This window comes from Cavia porcellus, unplaced genomic scaffold (assembly GCF_034190915.1).
Source record: "Cavia porcellus strain 051 isolate PalLab524CR breed Dunkin Hartley unplaced genomic scaffold, mCavPor4.1 scaffold_9, whole genome shotgun sequence".
Classification (NCBI taxonomy): Eukaryota; Metazoa; Chordata; class Mammalia; order Rodentia; family Caviidae; genus Cavia; species Cavia porcellus.
In genome coordinates this window covers 35707677-35728181 of record NW_026947492.1, presented here as the reverse complement: position 1 = coordinate 35728181, position 20505 = coordinate 35707677, and the positions used below count along the sequence as shown (strand labels likewise).

The 20505-nt window shown below is 33.8% G+C and overlaps 1 protein-coding gene across 3 annotated transcripts in view; it reads left to right on the top strand.

Annotated features, from left to right (window-relative positions):
- The window catches only part of Cntn5 (contactin 5), a 1085282-nt gene that overhangs the window by 955032 nt on the left and 109745 nt on the right, over positions 1-20505 (top strand). The gene's annotated exons all lie outside the window — the stretch shown is intronic.

Below are 20505 nucleotides of genomic sequence, written 5' to 3'. Positions count from 1 at the left end.
GGATCAAATATTTTCTTTTTAAAATCTTTTATATGACTTATCTATGTGTCAGTCAACCAAATGGAAACAGTGTCTCTATTCCATAGTACAGTGGACAGAGGCCCCTTCCCCATGTAATAAGCAGCACAATGGCAAAGAAAAGAGAAAGATAATGGTGCTAGTGGCAGACAAAGATCTGAGCTGGAAGAATCTCCCTTCTGTATAGCCAAAGAATTGGATACAAATGCAGTTTTGTCTAAAAATACAATTTAAAGTACTATCACATACTTCTAAATCCCATTTATTCTTTCTTAAACATTTTGGGAAGAATCAGAAAACCATACCTGTAGTGAGCTCAAACATTTAAATTCTCCTTGGAGTTGGAATGGATTTCACTTTAAAGTTTGTGTGATACACACACACGCACACACACACACACACACACACACACACACACACACAGTTGGGCCACAATTGTTTAATTCTCCAGTTCAGTCTCCACTCTATGCCTGATCAGATACACAGCAAACACCAATCATTTGCTTTGATTGGGTCCTAACCTTATACAAATGTAAAGTGTAAAATTTGAACTAGATAATTTCTAAGATCCCTTCTCTCCTCAGAATTTGATAAATTTATATTAGTAAAATATAAATTAGTAAAATATCTGTGTTGTATTTGCCAATGTAATGAAAATTAAACACTTCTCTCCAAATTATTCCTTTCATCCTGGCTTACTTTGTGCAGTTAACTGTAAAAATTTATATGAATAAGGAATAATTACCAACTTCATTACTCACTTTCATTACATAAATTAATTTCAATTATTAATGTGTAAGTTACATGCAAAATATTTACATCATGTTAAACACTTTTCCTCTAGTTTGTGGTTTTCCCTTCTTCCTTTAACTTGTATTAATAATTTCCACAATTTTTGTAATTTGAATGGTATAAAAACAGAAGCAGTAAAATATGACACAAAATATGTCATCAATAATAGATCTTTCTAGATGTATCTATAAACATTCATCTTAAGTGGTTAGACATACAGTAAATATATCTATAACATGTTCTTCCTTCATAAAAGTAGTTCCTTTGATCTAAAATACCAAGGAAGAAATGTTTGCCTCCTGAAATAATACCACTTTGGGCCACAATAATTTATTTTTATAAATGGATATTTTTAATGTTTTCCCAAATACCTACTCTATCCCTCTTTGCATATGTTTTTCATAATTGAAAAATTGACTCCTAATTTATGCAAATATATATAATTATAAGGCATATTAGAACTAAGCTTTGGATTGACAATATTTAGATTTAAGACAAGTCTTATAAATTTAATGTATTTGGAATAATTTGTAGACATGTATGTACCTAAAATGTTTGGCAGGTTCAAAACTATAAAATGTAAAAAAAAAAAAAAAGTCGTTTGTATTCTACCTCTCAATTACTTCAAATACTGAATGGGTCTCAGCTGGCTTTAGTGCCATGCACAGGAAAGGCCATTATATGAAAAAGAACAGACAAAATGAAAGAAAAAAATCATTCAATTCCCCTCCTGCCCTAAGCTGAAAAATCTGGGAAATATTTTAGGAGGAGGAATAAAACTGCTCTTTATAAGGAAGATATGACAGACCCATTAAGCTTGTAAGTATCTTGTGTTTAAGAGGTCAGTGGAAGATTCTAGAAGTCAGAGGGGCAGGACAGGTCTCAGAAAAAAGACATTTAGAAACTTCTAATCCAAAGCTGGAGATGTCACCTAAGGGGTCCAGGCTACATAGCGGGACAAGAGAGCCAAAGGGGACCAAGAAACTTGAGCAGGAAAAGGGTATGCCATTGACTGGAGCACTCTCTAGGCCAGTGGTGGTGAACAGTCAGCTAATTGTTATCATTGAAAGCTCCAAAAAGATTCATCGTCACTGCTCTCGACTAACTGCCCAAAGACAGGACCTTGGCAGTAGGAGGTTTAATGGTAGTGACTCATAGGAGAAGGGGACATACTTGAGCACATTACTCTTCCATAGGATAAAATAAGTCAATCAAATCTCAGAAGTGGAAGAAAGAAGGAAAAGAGAAAAGTGGTGTTGATATTCAATATCTTACAGGTAAAGAAATGTGACATAATTATGTTAATTTTCAACTGGTTGTACTGATGTCTCTTATACATACATATAGTCAGTAGGTAAAACTAGTCAAATTAGCATTCATATAGCACCTGTGTGTACCATACACTGCCATGTTTTTGAAAAAATATTACTTTTGTCTGTATTTCAAGAGTGTAAACATGCAATCATATTACATTAAAAAAACAAGTGTTACTTTGAAATTTAAATCAAAACATCCATAATGAAATGCTTCTATTTCTCTTGCCCTCTTCTGAGAGCTTCGTCTTAGAAACCTAGCAATTTGACTGATTTGGAGTGAATCCATTATCAAATACACCACTGAGGCTCCAAGCAATCAGTTGATAAATATTTGATCCAATTCTCTAAAATCATTTTTGTGGGCAAATGATGTGAATAAATTGAATATGGAAAATTAGTGAATCTATTCTTAGGATTTTTCCCCTCTAACACCTAACTGCTATGAGTGGATCCAAAGTAAAGATATGTCCCTCCACCCCTAAGACAGAACACTTAAAGCTGAGAGAGCAGAATATACTAGAGATTTGTTACCACAGATCCCAGCATGCACAGAGCTGACAGAATGATTTGCTCTTTGAAGTGAGCCTGGATAGGCAGGATTTTCCAGGCATCTAGCAGCAAATGCATTTCAGGCAAAGTGAGCAGGTCAAGCAAAGTCAGAACAGTTTAGTGCATGACTCAGGAACAGTGAGGAATCAGTGGTCTGGACAGCACAGCAGGGTTACCTAGTAGACAATAAGCCAATATTTGTTGAATAAATTTAAGGGAAGACAGCAAAACCTGCATTGTAAAAGACATTGATTTCTGGGCTGCACAGTTTGGGTTGTATTTTGAATGTAGAGAATGTCATACAGTTTGGATTTGGTATTTTGAAAAATAATCCTGGCACCTCTGTGGAGCAAGGTATTAAACAGTTTTTGGATTTTGCATTCAAGTCTAGACTGGTTAACTAGATGTTACAACATACATACAAGCATTATAAGCTTTGGCTCAAGATAACCATCTTGTTACCAAATGAAAGCATTTACAATATTTTTGACCCAATTATTTCCGTTGCTCAAAGCTCTGCGGGAATCTCTGCTCCTCTCAGAATGACTGAATAGAAGCTGAGTGATGCCACGTGGCCCTCAAGCCACAGTCATAATGGAGGACTGGGGTGACCAAAGGGTCCCAGAGACTTAAAATTCCCTAATTATACATTTTGGAATCTAAGCAAGTATTATTCCTTATAATGCATAATGAAGTGCTACTCTGTTATGGCAACTTGTGATTTTTGGGGTTTTTGAAAGACAAAAAGGGTCACACATTTGTCATCAGAGTAATCTGCTCAGTGTTTTTTTTTTCTATTGGAAACTTTTCATTATGAATTTACAAAATTGTGATTAAATGGACAAGTAAGTTCAAATGCTGTGCAGCAGAACCTCTTGTGTGGCCCCATCCATTTATCTATTCTTTGATGATAGCAGTAATGGGAAACAAAATTTTAACAAGGTGGGGCAGAGATTTTGACTCCCATTTTTTAACGAGGAAATTTAAGAATAAGACTTTTTCTAGGCTACACACATGAATTTTAAACTAGGGTAAAAAATTAAAAGAAGTGTAATTGTAAACTATACTATGTTGATTTCCTTTATGAATTTTTCCTTCTCCATGTTCACTATCTAGTAAGTTATCAGCTCTTTGTCTTTATAAACTGTGATAAATTTAAAAAATGAAAGGAAGCTTTGGTGTCAGTGTGAAACACGCATAAAGTCATTAAATAATTTCTAGAAAAATATGAAGGTGAAAAATTGTTAATTTTTTATCAGGAAGTCAAATATTGTTGGGGATCAGAAAGAGACTAACAGAACCTATTTCCATTGAGAGAAAGAAGACAGAGTTAACTGAGCATCTACTGTGTGCCATTCATTGAAAACTCATCTGCAAGCCACACATTGATTCCTCATAGCAACCACGTGAAGTAATATCGTTTGGGGAGAATAATCTACCTGGCTAAGCCTGAGAGGTGGAATTAAGATAGGCAAAGAGCATGGAGAACGTTAATCTAAGGTGAAAAAGATATTGTGTCTCACAATTATGGGGAATTGTGGAGAATATTACATGTGTCTTAATGTGACATACAGATTCTCCTTCAGAATTGCTATCTGCAATAACCCTCTTAGTGAAGAGGAATACATGTACCTCTGAAGAGTTCAGTCCATCACCAATCATATCAGAATGCTAGCAACTAGAAAGTATAAATAATTTTAATAACCTGTATTCCAAGTACAGGAATCATAAAGAAAGATGTCAGATTCATATTCACGGTTTTCATGAATTATTAGATAGATAAAAGGGAGATGGGGTATAAGAGCCTTAATACCTTGGGAATTTTAAATTAACTAAAAAAGACCTAGCCCATGTGACTTTTCCTATTATAGATGCTTCCGTTTCTAACTTATCTTCTTAGGAATTATCTTCTACTTCCTGAAAGAAAGAAATTCCCAGGACAGGATACAGTCAGTGTTTCTCTGTCCTGATAGGTACATGATGATAGGGTGAGTCAGTGAGAGCACTGGACACTCTGCCAGGGTTTACCTAAGCCAAAACCATGAGGCCCTCACGTACATCTCTTCCACACTCTTTCTTATCATTGTTGGCCTGCATACGCCGTGGAACCATCACTATTCAGAAGTGTATGAAAGAGCAGCAGGTTTACCAGAAGCACACACAACTAGTAATACTGCTTCAGCCGGAGCACCTGCATTCAGTCCTAACCGCTCACTGTGGGACACAGAGCTGCGTTTCTCCCCCAGCCCAGCTCCTGCCTCCCAGCTCTCTAGCTTGCTCTTCCCCCTGGAAGCTGGCGTCCACCAACTTTCTGTGCTCTGCTGCAGTGCCTTGACTGCCACGTATCAACATACACCAATCTCCTCTCTCACCAAACTTAACAAAAGTCATTTTGTATTTTAATAGACTAGAAATATGCAGTAACCCAAATCAAAGTTTATAAGCTCACATGGAGAGATATTACTTCTAAAAGCGTTAGAATTTCCAAACTATAACAGAAAATTTTACCATATTGACATATATCCCTAACTTGTGTATGTTAAAAAAGAAAATAATTCGCACACTTTATCAATTCAAAGTAAAAAAAAAAATCACTGAAAATAAGAATAGTCATCTTTTCCAGTGTTTGATTCATGTGGTCATTGTGTCAAGACATGCCACTTAAATACATGATCCTGCAATATTTCATTCATTAATAAAATTGCCTTTCAAGTTCTAAAAGCAGGGGCTAATATGTTGAAATAATGTGTTTATCCCTTGCCCTAAGTATGTTCACAAAATAGTCATTCAGATAATGTTGTTGAATCTAAAAGTAAAAAATTTGATACAAATACAAAGCCAACTAGATTATTTCAGTTAAGTTTTGTTAAGTGAGAGGCTCAATTTTATCTATATAACAATGTTTTCATAGCATTGTGTATGATGTGCATAGTTACTAGCATGCTTGCAGTGTTATAAGTTCTTTTGTTGTTTTGTTTTGTTTTTTTTAATTTTTGAGGTGAGGGAAAATAAAGCTTTTTGACAGATAAATACAATTTTAGTTCTGGACTCTGCTGAGAAAAATCAGATCAATAGCCTAGGTTCTGTGATTTCTGATGGCAATTAAAGTATCATTCTTTTGAGAATTAGCTAGAACACTTCAGGTTATTGGGTTGGGGAAAAAGGGAACGAGGAATAAAAATGGCCATTAATCTTTAATAGAATTTCCTCTGCTATACTGTAAAATCCAGATATCAAGTGTGCTTCTAGTTTACTAATTCCAGACACTAGGACTTACTTATCTCCAGGACTCCATAGGTTTTTTCTCTTGGAAGTTTTGTATTTCTCCAAAGTTATTTTTATATTCCATGCAAATGTGAACTCAGACTAGATTTCTACAGTCCTGTATTTCTACTTGGGGTTTTTTCAACCACGAATTAATTTCTCTGGATAAAGTGCTTCTATATTTAGAAATGTGAGCTTTGGTAAGACTCAGTGAGCTGTTGCAGTTGTTATTCTTGCTGTTTATTAGGCCAAATTCTTATCTAAGTCACCTTTGAAGAGTATATTGTAATCAATGGATTACAATTACAATTGTAATTACAATTACAATCAATGTATAATCAATGGATCTTGAATCTAGAACTATGTCCCCTTCCTGCCTTGACAAAGAATTATTTATATGCAATAGTAAAAGTATAAATGCTTTATGTTCCACAAACAATTTAATGAATCAGTGCATGACTGATTAAATAATATCAAATTAACTTTCTGGTATAAAATTATCACTATCACTTTCCACTTTTATCAAATATTCAAGTCCAGTTACTGAAATAAGCACCTAAGTTACCTTCAAGACCTCTAAATCTTTCTTATTTCAAGTTTGCACTTAGTTTTTACTTTTATTTATTTATTATTAAATTTACTAAGGTACAAATAACTTCTTAAGCACCTTCTCTCCCTCATGTTTTCTTCTTCTCCTCTCCTTTTCACTATTCTTATTATGAGCCTGTTCAGTGAACTGAATTAGAAAGGATAACTGATGCATCAATTTTAAATGAAGACCACCTGACCCAGTAGAATAGATGCTGTGGTGAGTTGTCCGGATCCCCCAGATATGGATACGCCTTCTCCAGATAAGGAGAGCACTACTGATTATCAGTGCTCAGCTGAAATTCCTTTCAGTGTATGAGGGTTATCTGACCAAGTTATGCTCCACTTTCAGCCTGTGCCAATGCAGGGGCCAATGAGTCCAGGGGTATTAAAAAGGCCAGGATGGTTGCCTCAAAACAAGAAAACTCTGATGTGTCATCTCAGCTCCAAAGTTCTCTAGGGAATTGGCTGAGACCCTCATGGCTGCATCACAATTAAATGTCATCTCTACCCAATTCTCTTTTCTTTATTTCTTCACGAGTGTTGATCCAATGATGTTCCCTGTAGATTCTCCCTGTGCTGTATTTTCTGAAACGCAACCTAAGACAACAATAAGGGAAAAATGTCATCACTGACCCAACTCCAGCACAGGCATAAGTAATCCAAAAATAGCTCTCATCTATTGAACATCTACAAAAAACCTGAAAAAGACCTTTTAAATGTTATTGTAATTTGACAGAATAAAATGAAATTCAGAAAGAGGACCAGTTTTCCTAAAATAATTGTTTGCCAGTATTATTCAAACTAGGACTGACCACAGACATAGCTGTGTGTAAAACCTACAGCATCTGTGAAACAATTTAGTAAGATAAAACTTTGAATTTTTACTTTCTCAGAAAACTTAATATTAAATTACATCATCCTATAAATAATGTAGATAAATATCCTTCATCTGTTTAAAATTTGTAAGTCAATCGCTTTTATTTGTAATAAGATTTTCAAATATTTATCAGCAATAACTCATCCCTGTATGTTTCTGCTATGGTTTTGTATTGACATTTATATTATGTAAGTTGTTTTTAAATATTTATGCAGTTTATAATCGTGAACGATGTCTTGTCCCATTGCCAACATTGTGTTTCTAAGATAGCACTACAAGTTAGATTGTAAAATGTTTCATTACTTCACAATAAATTTCAAAGTTTTGTATTATCTAGTAAGATTATTAAGAGAAAAACTTTAGACAAAGAAATTTAACAGAGTTTGCTTAGGCATAGAATTGTTACATAACCAGCAGCACCCAGAACCAAAGAGAATCAGCCCTGCCCAGTAATGTGAACAGCAAGATATTGGAGACAAAGAAATACAGAAATCTGTTTGGGTACACTGTGATGAATGAGCTCCTTGGGACAGACCGAAAATTGGCTCTTTACATGGAGGATATACTCTCAGACTTCCAGTTTGTTTAAATGCTAAATTGGGTTGCAGTACAATACCTCAGCAGTCAAGATGCAGAATCAGCCTGAGGCAAAATTTAATTTGAGCTAAGCTGCAATGGATAAGTAGATTTTTACATCTTGAAGGAACCTCTTAACTCTTTTTTTCCTCATACATCATTTATTGGATTCCCACATCAGGGTGAGCCAGGCTGTGTATAGAGGGAAACTGAGTCCCAAGAAGAGGATGAAGGGCCTCACACCAAAGTCCTGAGTGACACAGAACTATGTAACAGTATACTCATGTGGGAGCCATTCGATTTATGACCTCATTTCCACAAATGATATTACAATTCTGGTTTGTTGTTTCAAAGTACAGACAGGAAGGAATAAGAGTAGCTACAAATTTTCAATGTGGCTTTCTTAAAAAGCAAAGACATTAAAAGATTGGATTTCTGCTCTATGGTCCCTCCTCCTCAGCTATACAAATATGCCTATTTTTTATAAAAGGCCTATTTTTATGTTATTTGATCATTATTAAAACCATATGGTCAATAAGACAAAATTGTCAAATTGTTTAAAGTCTTCCCACAAAACTTACTCAAAGTGCACTAGAAAAACATCTCAAAATATTCTACTACACTTGTCTGATCAGATGTTCTGTGGGAGTGTTTTCCCATTAATTAAAGCTTGCTTTTCTGGCTACTATAAATTTCATTCCATCTTACGTGAACCCATTTTTATAAACTTTCCTTTTTAGTCTTTAAAGATTCTCTCAACCTGAATTTGAGATTCAATATGTGAATTATGTTCATATCTACAGTTGAGAAGAAGAATGTAGAATGTAAGATTTCAACTCTGCTTCTAAAGAAAATATTATCCATACCTGAGATATACAGAGTCACACCTTATACCTGAGGATGTATTTAGAGCACAGTTAGTGTGTCACATGAATTTTTTGGCAACCAAAATTCAGTTTTCAAGTCAAATAGCTAGAAAAGTCTCACATTCATCTGTTTTCCTCAATCTTATATTCGGTAATTTTTAAATTCTTAATTCTGCCTTGAATCTATTGATTCCTCTTTCCCATTTGAAGATTAAATTTCTATTCTCAGCACTGATTCTAGTGCTTTCAACTCACTATCCTTTTTTTGAGACAGGATCTCTCTACCCAGTTCAGGCTGACTTTGAACTCAGTTTGTAGCCCAAGCTGGTCTCGAACCCATGGCAATTTCCTGCCTCAGCCTCCAGAGTGCTGGGATTACAGGTATGCACCTTCATACCCAGCATCAACTCACTATCCTTTAGATTATAATCACAGTTATGATCTTCTTAACAAGCCAGTTTTATCATGCACACACTTTTTCATCTCAAATAATTACATAAAATCATGAACACACAAATACATACTCCATCCCAGATCTAACTTCAACCTATTTCCATGTTATCATCTACCATTTTTCCTTCAATGTTTACTTTTTTCTTTTCATTTTATGACAAAAATAAAATAATTCTTAATAAACAAAAATACAGTAACAATAAAGTACTATGGATTGTTATCTTTAACACAAAGTTTCTCTTCAATGAATCAAAATAAACTACTATTATAAATGAAACCAATTAACATATATATTGAAATATTATCACAAAGGTATATATAATTTGTAGTTTGCATATCTCTTCTATACTTATAGTTTTTCTCATATAAGAGAAACCATATGGCATTTGAGCTTTATTTTATAACACATAATAATTCTCTGAAAATACCATGTTTCACAGATTGATCCACTGCCAAGGATACTCATCCTTGACTTGTAAGCTGTCTAAACTGCTGCCTTTCCTTCCAGACTTACCTAGAAATCCTTTCCTAGTGCCTCCATTCCGCCACCTGCGTACCTCAACCAGACCAAAAAGCCAGTACTCTTGTTCTCTCCTTTTCTAGCCCTTACAAGTTCAGAAGTTAGAAACATATTTTTTCCCCTAAACTCAGGATAGTACCTGGTGCACATTAAAAGACTGAATACATATACTTGTGCAATGGAGGTAGATGTGTATGAACTAAAATCTCACAATACAGAGTAGGTAACAAGAAACAGGCATTGACTATAATAGTGAAATATTTTTAAAATTATTTTTATCTTTTTTATTTTAAAGAGATTAAAAGAAAACAAAATGATAGAGGAAACTCTAACTTCTTTTATAATTGATGTAAATGATGAAGTTTTGTCTATTTTACTTTTGATTAAAATTTAAATATTTTAATATTGTAATAAAAGTACATGCATTATTCATAAATAAAAGAAAAAAATAAAATGAATTCTCATTCATAATGTTGAAAAATACTGACTTTATGTACTTTGTTAGTATAAATAGAATGCCCTATGTGTGAAGGAGATATAATTTTATTTACAGAGTAATAAAATGTGTAATTATATTAAGAATATTAATACTAGAAATTGCTGTAGATGAATCGGGGTACAATAAATGAATTCTGAATTTATTTCAGATTCACAAACACCTATCCAACACATAGATCCAGGAATAGACGATTCTTTAATACTGGAATAATAAACATTCCAGTTAAGATAAAGTGCTACATTTAAGAAGCTAAAAATGTTGCAGAAGAAAGAAAAACAAACTTATGTATAACAAGGGCAATGCAAAGAGTATGTTTAGGGAGCTCAAAGTCACAAATGCAGAAAATACAGAGCAGACTTCAAACATCAAATAATACCAAAGCCGATTCTTTAAAGTGGATAAGAAATTCTGTAGGCAAAGCATGGATAAGCAGCAGAAGCAAAAAGACATTAAAGTAGAGGCTGAGCATAATGCGAGGATATCCTTAAAACAAATTATCACAATTACACTAACTTCTTTTAATAATACTCTACGGTAGTAATTGTTTTAAAGATGGCTTCTCATTATCACCTCTGAAGGTCAATGAATAACAACCTCTACTTTAATGTCTTTTTGCCAAAAACTCTTAACAACTAATTTTGCTTGATTTATTATAGTTTCTGTTACATAAAATTAATATACCAAGCAAAATTAGTTGTAGAGTTTTCCAGGGAAAATTCAGGCACAAATTATATGTTTTCTGGCATAAGTATCTGTGTTTTACATAAATCTAAATCTTGGGTGCAGCTTTTGGTAAAGTATATAAAATAGAAATACAATGTTAAGAATATTCATGGTCACTGAGATAATTACTTAAGTACTTCATGACTTTTTGTTGTTTGAAAGAATGCTTGTTATTCTGGAGGTAGTTCTAACACTAACATACAGTTAAAGAAAACAAAGATCAGAAATTCTATTTCCTTCCATGTTTATTCATTAACTAAACTATAATTTTTCAGGATATTATTTAACTTGCTCACCATTCCAGTGTTTGGCATTATTTTCTAAATAAAATTACATGTGTATGCTAAATAAAATATTTGTAAAGTTCATTGTGTAAGATAATACCTGCTAATCTACCCTACAAAAATGTGAAATGTATATCAATATTGGGAAAAATTTAAATACATTTTTCACTGTGAAAACCCTTAATGATTAACCGTGATATGCCCAATACTGACCCAGGTAGGAAATAAATAGATAAATATGGTCTCTCCCTTCTAGAGCTCTTAGGTTAGCCTAATAGACATTGAACAACTGTTTAATATGATAAGCTTTATACTATTAAAACATCACAGTAAAGACATTTTAGAAGAGAAATTTGAGACTTTTTCAAAGGGGAATATTTGAGACAAGGACTTACTGTGTAGTTTAGGCTGACCTGGAGGCTTTCAATGCTCTTTCCTCCTCAGCCTCCTGAGTGCTGGGATCGCTGACGTGCACCACCACTCCCAGTTAGAAATGTCAGTTATTAGCTAGCTATGTCATTAGCAGAAAAGCTTATGTTCCATTGAATTCAACTAACCTCATTATTAAACGTTATTCAAATAATACAAGGTAAGGCAATCTGATAATTCCTGAATTATCTTAAAATCAGTTTCTTAGAACATGCCTTAAATGTTACATAAAACCAATGGAATTTACTATTTTGAAGCAAGTTTCACTGTAATTTATAATGCATACCTTAACTTTGATGGTAGGATATTGTAGTAAAAAGTACATTTTCAACCACATTTATTCTCCTGTCAAAATTCTGAATAAATCATTGACTGCTCTGTTTTATTTTTAGATTTTTAGGTATTGAGATATAAGCATCTTTACAGCAGAGAGAACTTAATGTTTCACAATCAATTAATATAAATGGGCTTGCACATGTCTTGTAACTATGTACAAGGAATTAAGGATTGGTTATCCTAAGTATAAAATGTGAGTGTTAAACATAGTCTCTGTCAGTTAGCTTCCTGCACAATACAAACCTTACAAACCTCAGCGGCTTCCAATGACTATTTATTGGATTAATGATCCTGTGAATTGGCGATTTGTGTTGGGTTCAGCTGGAGTTCACGTGTGGATTCAGTGAGACTTGCTATACATCTATAGTTAGGTGGCAGACAGCTTCCAGGTGCCACACTATGCGAAGTGTGTTGAATATAGAGAATTTTAAATTAAAAATTATTGCAGTAAAGTCATAGTCCTATCAAGTCCTCAAAATAGTCTTCACTTGGAACACACTTATCCCATCTTTGTTCCCACTTTCTGAAGCAGTCCTGGAAATCCTCTTTCACGGCTGTAAGTGCTCTGTCATGGCTAACTCAGTGTCCGGACTTAAATGAAAACATTTTCATGGTCATTTTGAATTTGGGGAAGAGCCACAGGTTGCACTGTCAGCTCCAGTCAATAAGGTAGACGAGGACATCCTTTTTATGAGCCTGCTTTTCCTTTCAATGGCACTTGGCAGTACTTTTTATTATATCTCATGAAGACACAAAAGAAGACTTCTGGAAATAGTTCAGGAAAGTGTCAGGATGAAATGACTGAGTTCAAAGGGAGAAAAATACTTTGAGGAGGATTAAAGGCAATGCTCCTTTTCTGTAATAAGTTGTTTTAATTTAAACATTCAATATGTATTTTGATCACTTGCATGTGTCAGCTGGCTATTGCCTAGAGCAACATGTAAAGGGAACCACATTTTTCTCATCATCCCCTGGAACAGCGCAGCCTCTTCAGATGTGTGTGTCAGGATTCCAGGACTGAAAAGCAGAAGTGTCAAAACCCTTTAGATCTTGACTGAAAACTTTTTTGTGTCATTACCTGTCCCACTTATATCAGTTAAAAGAAGTCAAAGGCTGTACCAAACAGAAAGGATGGAGAAATAGATTCTGCGACTTGTTGGGAAGACCTATAAGATATTGTGGCACTTGAAATTCACCATCATCTGATTCTTAAACTTCCATGGTTATCTCATTGTAACTATAATCTAGACTATATGAGCAGTGACATGGGGGAGAGGAATACAGTTTTGGAAAAATAATAACTGCACACATCTAAAACTCAACAAATGATGTCGCTATCTACACAAGTCAAAATTTTAAATTAACCTATCACTATCTAAATTGACCTTTTCTTATCTAATTAAGTAAAGCCAGCCAAACCACTTAATATGATTATATAAGAGTCATTTTTCCATTTTCTGTAGTTTGTGTTCTCTTTAAAAATGCTAGGGAATTTTAAATAATGTACTTTCCAGTAGAAAATTGGCAGTGGTTAAAAATTAACGGTAGTTGGAAAAAATTGATGGTGTTTAGAAAGAAATTAATGATAAACCACTGTTTATTAGAATGAATTGATTAATAGGTAATTGACGACAATAGTTTATTTTAAATAAAATTACTTGTTTGCCTGTCCTAAAATAATGCATATTAAATAATTCTACCAAAATATTCCTAATCTTTTGCTGTACTTTCAGAGGATCAAGGAAGGTTTACTTAACAACCTGCCCTAGAGAAATTATGATTATATCAGAAACAAAACTACTTAATCCATTCTTAGAACAAACTCACAGGCTCTTTTCGCCAGCATGTAGTTGTTTTTCATTAATGTACAAGAGTTTCATTATGTGTTGAACTTGCAACAGCTTGAACTGTTGAAGACAATGAAAATATTTATGAACTTTTCAAAATCTAAAATGAAAATTGCTGGGAATAGTGGCGCATCCCTGTAATCTCAGCACTTGGGAGGCTGAGGCAAACCTTCAAGTTCTGGGATCACGTGGGCCATATGGTGAGTCCCAGGCCACCCTGTACTACCCAGCAAGACTGTCTCAAAAAACCAATAAAAATAATGATAATAAGTTCATGTAAAGCTAAGAAAATAGAATAATCTGAGGAAAATAATAGAGATGTTATTAAAATACAAATTCTTATTTTCGACTTCTTTATTCAGCATTTATATTTGCTTTGTCACTGTGGGATTATTGTGCTGGTGACTATGGGTCTGAGTTACAACAAAGAAGATGTACAGATTATGTTGAGAATTCAAAATATTTTAATGTATTTAAAACATATTTGAAAATAAAAGCAAACATGACTAATATTCTGATTAAGGCATTCAAGATCTGACAGAAATTAAGAAGATGTACAGAATATAGGACATGATTATGTTCTTCAAAATATTTCATATTTTGAATAAATATTTCATTTGAGCATTCAAAATATTTTAACGTATTTAAAACATATTTGAAAATAAAATCAAACATGACTAACATTCTGATTAAGGCATTCAAGATCTGACAGAATTTATAATATGTACATTTCACATTAAGCAATTTAATTAGATTTCTTAGCCTTACAGATAAAATGTTTCACTGTGAACAAGATGGCAAGAAAAGTTTTCTGTAATAGTTTTTATTAGGTACTGCCAATCAACTCCATGAATCTGATCATAATTAATGACATGATAATATTGTCTCAATACATGAAATCGAGAAGATTTTATAAACCAACCTAATGAATGGCACAATATACTGAAAGACACTGCAAATATAGATTGTACGTTGGTCTACATAGAAACCACATGTGCAGATAACTTTAAATAAATATAACACTATTTCTAGATAATCAAGACATTGTATAATGTGATAGATAAAGCCAAGAATAAACACATTTTAGAATACTCATTTATTTTAGCATACTTGAGGTGATAAGAAGTAAAAAACCTTTAGAGGGACATAATATGTTAAATCATCAAATATTTCAAAATACATTACTATAAACAACAAAATGCAGACAAAATGTCCATAAAATCTGAACAAATATGCTGGAAACCTGATTTCTGTGTCATTGAAACCCAATTAATAATTTAAAAGCAGTCCTTGAAAAATTTATGTTACAGTTGTCAAAGTGAAACACAATTCAGCTTTACCAAGAAAATCCAAATGTTAGCCTCAAGATGATGTAAGTTTAAAAAACTTAAGTGGAGAGAGCTCAACAGAAATAATATACCTAAGTCGGTATTTCCTAATGGCACTATAACTGTAATTACAAATAAAAACAAAATTGTTAATCTCCTTGGAGCATCCTAGTATGTGAAATACTAGTCCAGTCTGAAGATCCAAAACATATTTATACAGTGTTATTTTCTGTGTACCTAGACATTCTTTAATATCCATTGAACTCTCATTTAGCATTATAAAGTTTGTACTTATTTATATTATCAATATTACCCAGTTATCAATGTTAAAAGCAAGTTAATACTATGTTAGTGACTTGAAATAGTTTCTGTACTTAAAATATTCTGCCAGATTGAATAGGTAAGGATAATAGATGATAGTTAACAGGGCTTTGCAATCGTTTCTCAAGCAACAAGAAATCAAACTCTCTTTTAACAGATTCTTGGAAGGCCCTGAGTCCCAGAGGCTGAATCATTCAAGGACTGAGATCTAAAATGATATCTAGCTATAAACAGAAAGTAGTTTTCATTTGGACAAAATATAAGAAAGAGCTGCTTATTAGGCATTATCAGACATATAAACTGATTAGCCTGTATCTGTGCTTTATAAGAATCACATTTGTATATCTCTGTATAAATTGTATCTATCAGCTCTCAAGTTAGTTTCCCATTTCTCTCAGAAGGAGGATAGATTGCATTTGTCATAATCATATAGATAGCAAAAGCTTATTGTAGACCAACTGAAAATACTACAACCAAAGAAAAAGAAAAATCACTTGCAAACATATTATTTTAAGATAATCTCCACTAATATTTCTAATCATAACTTCAAGCATAAATGGACATAGCACTTTACACAGGTGAGATAACAGCATGAGTGTTTTTTCTTAAAGAATTCCTTCATTTACCCTATTATTATCCTGTCATGGCAGCATTTACCACACCTAATTCAGCTTTTTAACATCCCAATAAATGTTCTATATTTTCCTCTGCCTTATTTTAATCCTAGACAAGGGTAAATATAAAATGGCACACTTTTAACATTACCTTAAAAAGTTGAATTATAGTTTACATATTTTTTTCTCTATCCCATTATTCTCATTCAAAAAGTTTTATTAGTGCTCTGCATCACACAGTAAAATTCTAGTTTGTTCTTTTCAATATGTTCAAAATATTCTATATTATATCTCAATTTATACTTACTCATTCTCTTATTTATAAATATTAAAGCGTTTCTAATTTTCAGACAGTATGACCTATGTTGTAGAAAATATCTTTATTCTTGAATATCAACAGCTTCCTCCCTATGGAGTCCCAGAAACAAATTGTAAGATGAGCAATAAAACTATTTTTAAGTAAATGCTGCCATGTTTTTATAGGAATTATGCAACTTCAAATTGCACTACTGAGTGACAACATTGTACTGTAAAAGATTATTAGGCAGAAGAGGAGTTCATTGTATAGAAACATCTTATGCCTAGTTAGCGCTATGATCTTGGGTACATCATTTCACCTCTCTGGGGCTCATCTCTAAAATAAAGAGGCTAGATATAAGAACCATAATATTCTTAATTCTAAAATTCTATGAGATAATTTTATATTTAAAAACCAAAATCTAACCAACTTTCTAGATATGACCTCAAATAACATGAAACCAGTTAACGAATTTTTAATCAACATCAGTTCAGGGGGGATAATTGATAGATCCCAAAACTTTCTTAATTCATGACAGATGTTATAAAGTCTTATGATGCCATTGGCATTGGGAAATTCTCAATTCAGGAGTTCCAAACTGGACAAAAAATTTAAACCAAAATTCTCCCATATGGATAACACTTGTATATGTGTCTTGGTAGGTGATAAATAATTTCTCTAAATAGTTATTGCCTCTAAAAGCAACAGTATGTTGATAGAATGAAAAACATGTCCTCTTAGCTGAGTAAGAGATTAGCAGCCCTCATTTTGAATTAGCCATTCCCAGAATTTCAATATAAAAATCCTATTATTCTGAAATCTTAAACCACATTTATGTACATATCTGGTCCACTTGTGTTATAATAAAGTTGAACAACTTTGAAATGTGTAAATATAATTCTATATGCACCTGTTAAACAATTCAGTTGAAATTACTGATCAACATGGTTCACTGTAATATTGGAAAGTTATTAAACATTTACAAAACAATAAGAAAAGGTAGAATACAACTTCATTGGTATTTTTCAACATAGCATTAAACTTAGATTATTATAAATTAAATAATTGGAGAATTATTTTAATATAGTCAATCCCTAAGTAAGACTTGTTATTAAAAATGAATTTTCTAAAGTAGTGATAGAGTAAAATCCTCCACCATTTGTCTCCTGTAAATTCAGTAGTCTGAACAACTACTAACCAATCATATTATCTTTACTAGAGCTCTAGAAAGGTTTCCTTAGGAGCTAAAGAAACCAGATAAGGGATCGTCATGCCTCTTTTTAATGTAATAGAAAAAGTGCATTGAAAAAGGTAGAAAGAAAAAAGTAGCCAATGTTACCCCTTCTTAAACTCTAAACAAACTGTAGTTTTTCTACAGGGAAAGGAATTTACATCTTGGACTTAATTTGAAATCCAGTTCCATGCCTGCTACAATGAAACCTCTAGCCTAGCAGAGCTCCACAACATCTACTGCCAAACCAACACCCACAGAGTGACTCACTGGAACTGTAATCACCAGGCAGCTGACTGCATCCACTACTCCTCCCTCAATCGGCAGCACAGAGGAGGAGCAATGTTCCATTTGGTGCCCCCCGCCAAAAAAAAAAAAAAAAAAAAAAAAAAACAAGAAAACTAGTAGAGGACTTTCTCTTGGAGCTCAATGCTGCACCCATCACAGCAACCGAAGGTTCCCTCATAGCAAGCCCTGAGCTCCCTGACAGCACGGGACAGATGTCGGTTTTGGTCTGCATCATTGCCAGTCTAGGAATGTACCTTGATACAAGCACCCTCTCCAGAACTGCATGTTCCTGTGCCAATAAGTCTAGATACAACCCAGACTAGCATCTGCTTTAATGACCAAGAGACTGTCACTACCAACTATTCTACAACCTTGGGCAACACAATATACCCAAGTGAGCGCTCACAGAAGGAGCATCTAGACCTGCCCAGCACCAAGCAGAGATTTATGAATGTCCAGTGGAATGAACATGTCTTCACCTGCGATACCCACAGTTGTATGGTGTGGATCCGAGTGGACTCCTGGCATGATGAAAGTCTTTGTGCTGTGAGATTCAGGAACTACTCATTTTATCATACTCTTGGTGGCTCATGGACTCCCATTACCAGCTCAGCCCTACTCTTGGGCAGCACAGCATAGAGCGAAACCCTCTACTTGCTGAGAGTTAGCACCAGACTTTGACTTAGAACCTAGTGGTGGACTGATAAAAGCTAACCCTGGGCAGGTTCTGGTTAACACTGCTGCCATCCCAGCACCCACAGCAGAAGCTTCTAGAATAATCCCAGTGTCAGGGAGAGACATGTAATCCCAGTCTGTCGAACTCCTCTGGCCAACATTACCTATGGTTTGTTTCAATAATCTTGGACCACAAAGGTAGTAAACAGTAGGCACCCCGCAGCAGTGTGGCCTTTATTCTACCTTGGTGCTACAGTGAGGCTGTTGTCTCAGTTTGGCAGAGTTTTACGGCATTAGAGGCCACAATGTGATAAACAAGCCTGAAGCTAATCTTTCCATGCTGATTCTGACCAGAACCAGTCAGAATCCCAAAGAGTCTGACCACAGATTAGTGACTACCAAGGCATATGTGCCCATCCTGACTCCAGGAAAAAATTAGGCAGGAAGAAAATGATCTTTCGAGGTGCTCTACCAGTTCACACTGAGCACACCAACTAGAGACCTGCAAACAAACCCGAATTTAGGCCATTCATGTAATATAATGTGAAGAAAAAAAAAACCATGAAATAATAAGTTCATTAATATGTTAAAATAGACTATAAAATATATAAAATGAGATATTAAAATCCAAATGTGGAAAGGAATCAATTTGTTATTAATATATTTACTGGTTTTTTTCTTTCTTACATTTACAATGATGTCAAATTACTGTCATTTCAAAATAGATTGTTGCAATCAAAAGATATTGTTATAATCCACATGGCAAATACAAAACAAAATTCTAAATATATGAACCACAATTGATAAGCAAGGAATCAAAACACATTACTAGTCAGTTTCTTAGGAGATTGCAGCAAAAAGAGCAAAAAATTGGGATCACCGCGGGCAAATTAGCAGGACCCTGTTTCAAAAATTCTTTGGAATGAAGCAGTTTTATCCTTTTTTAAAATTAATTTTAATGGTATACTTCTGATATAATGATCACATTTATCATAGAGAACTTGTACCTTTAAATAAATAACCACCAACAGAGTGAAGAGACAACTCATAGAATGAAGAAAAATTTTTACCTATTATTCACCAAAGGACAAATATCTAGAATGTATAAAGAACTCAAAAATATGAGACTCCCCCAAATTTAAAAACGGGTACGTGAAATTAGAAATTTATCAGAGTAAGAAGTACTAACCCCAAATAAGTATATAAAGAAATGTTCAACACTTTTTAAATTGTACCATAGACAAATGGACCTAACAGAGCTTTACAGAAAAATTGCAAATTAAAGCAGTTATTGAGGTTTCATCTCACTCCATAAACAATGAGTGTCATTGAGAAATCAAAATTTTAAGAAGAGGTGAGGAGCAGCGCAGTGGTAGAATGCTGGCCCAGCATGTGTGAGACTCTGGATCCAATCTCCAGTACAACAAAAACAGCAGAGTTAAATTGCATCATAGGCCAAACAGGCCTAACAGAGCTCTTCAGAAATATTATTCGACTGCTGAAAAATACGCATTCTTCTTGACACATGGTTAAATCTCAAAGATAGAATGCAGCACAATCAGTACAGAGGGAAATGTAATGCGTCAAAACCTACATCAAAATTTATTTCAAATATGAAACTTATCATTGCAACTTAAGGAACAAGAAAAATAAGTAAAAACCAAGCAAACTTAGTAGAAGAAAATAAATAATAAATGTAGGGACAGAAACAAGTGAAATAGAGCCTTTAAAAAAATACAAAAGATTTTTTAAAGCCTCACTTTTGAAACATGAACAACACTGACAAACTTTAGCTAAACTGAGAAAACTC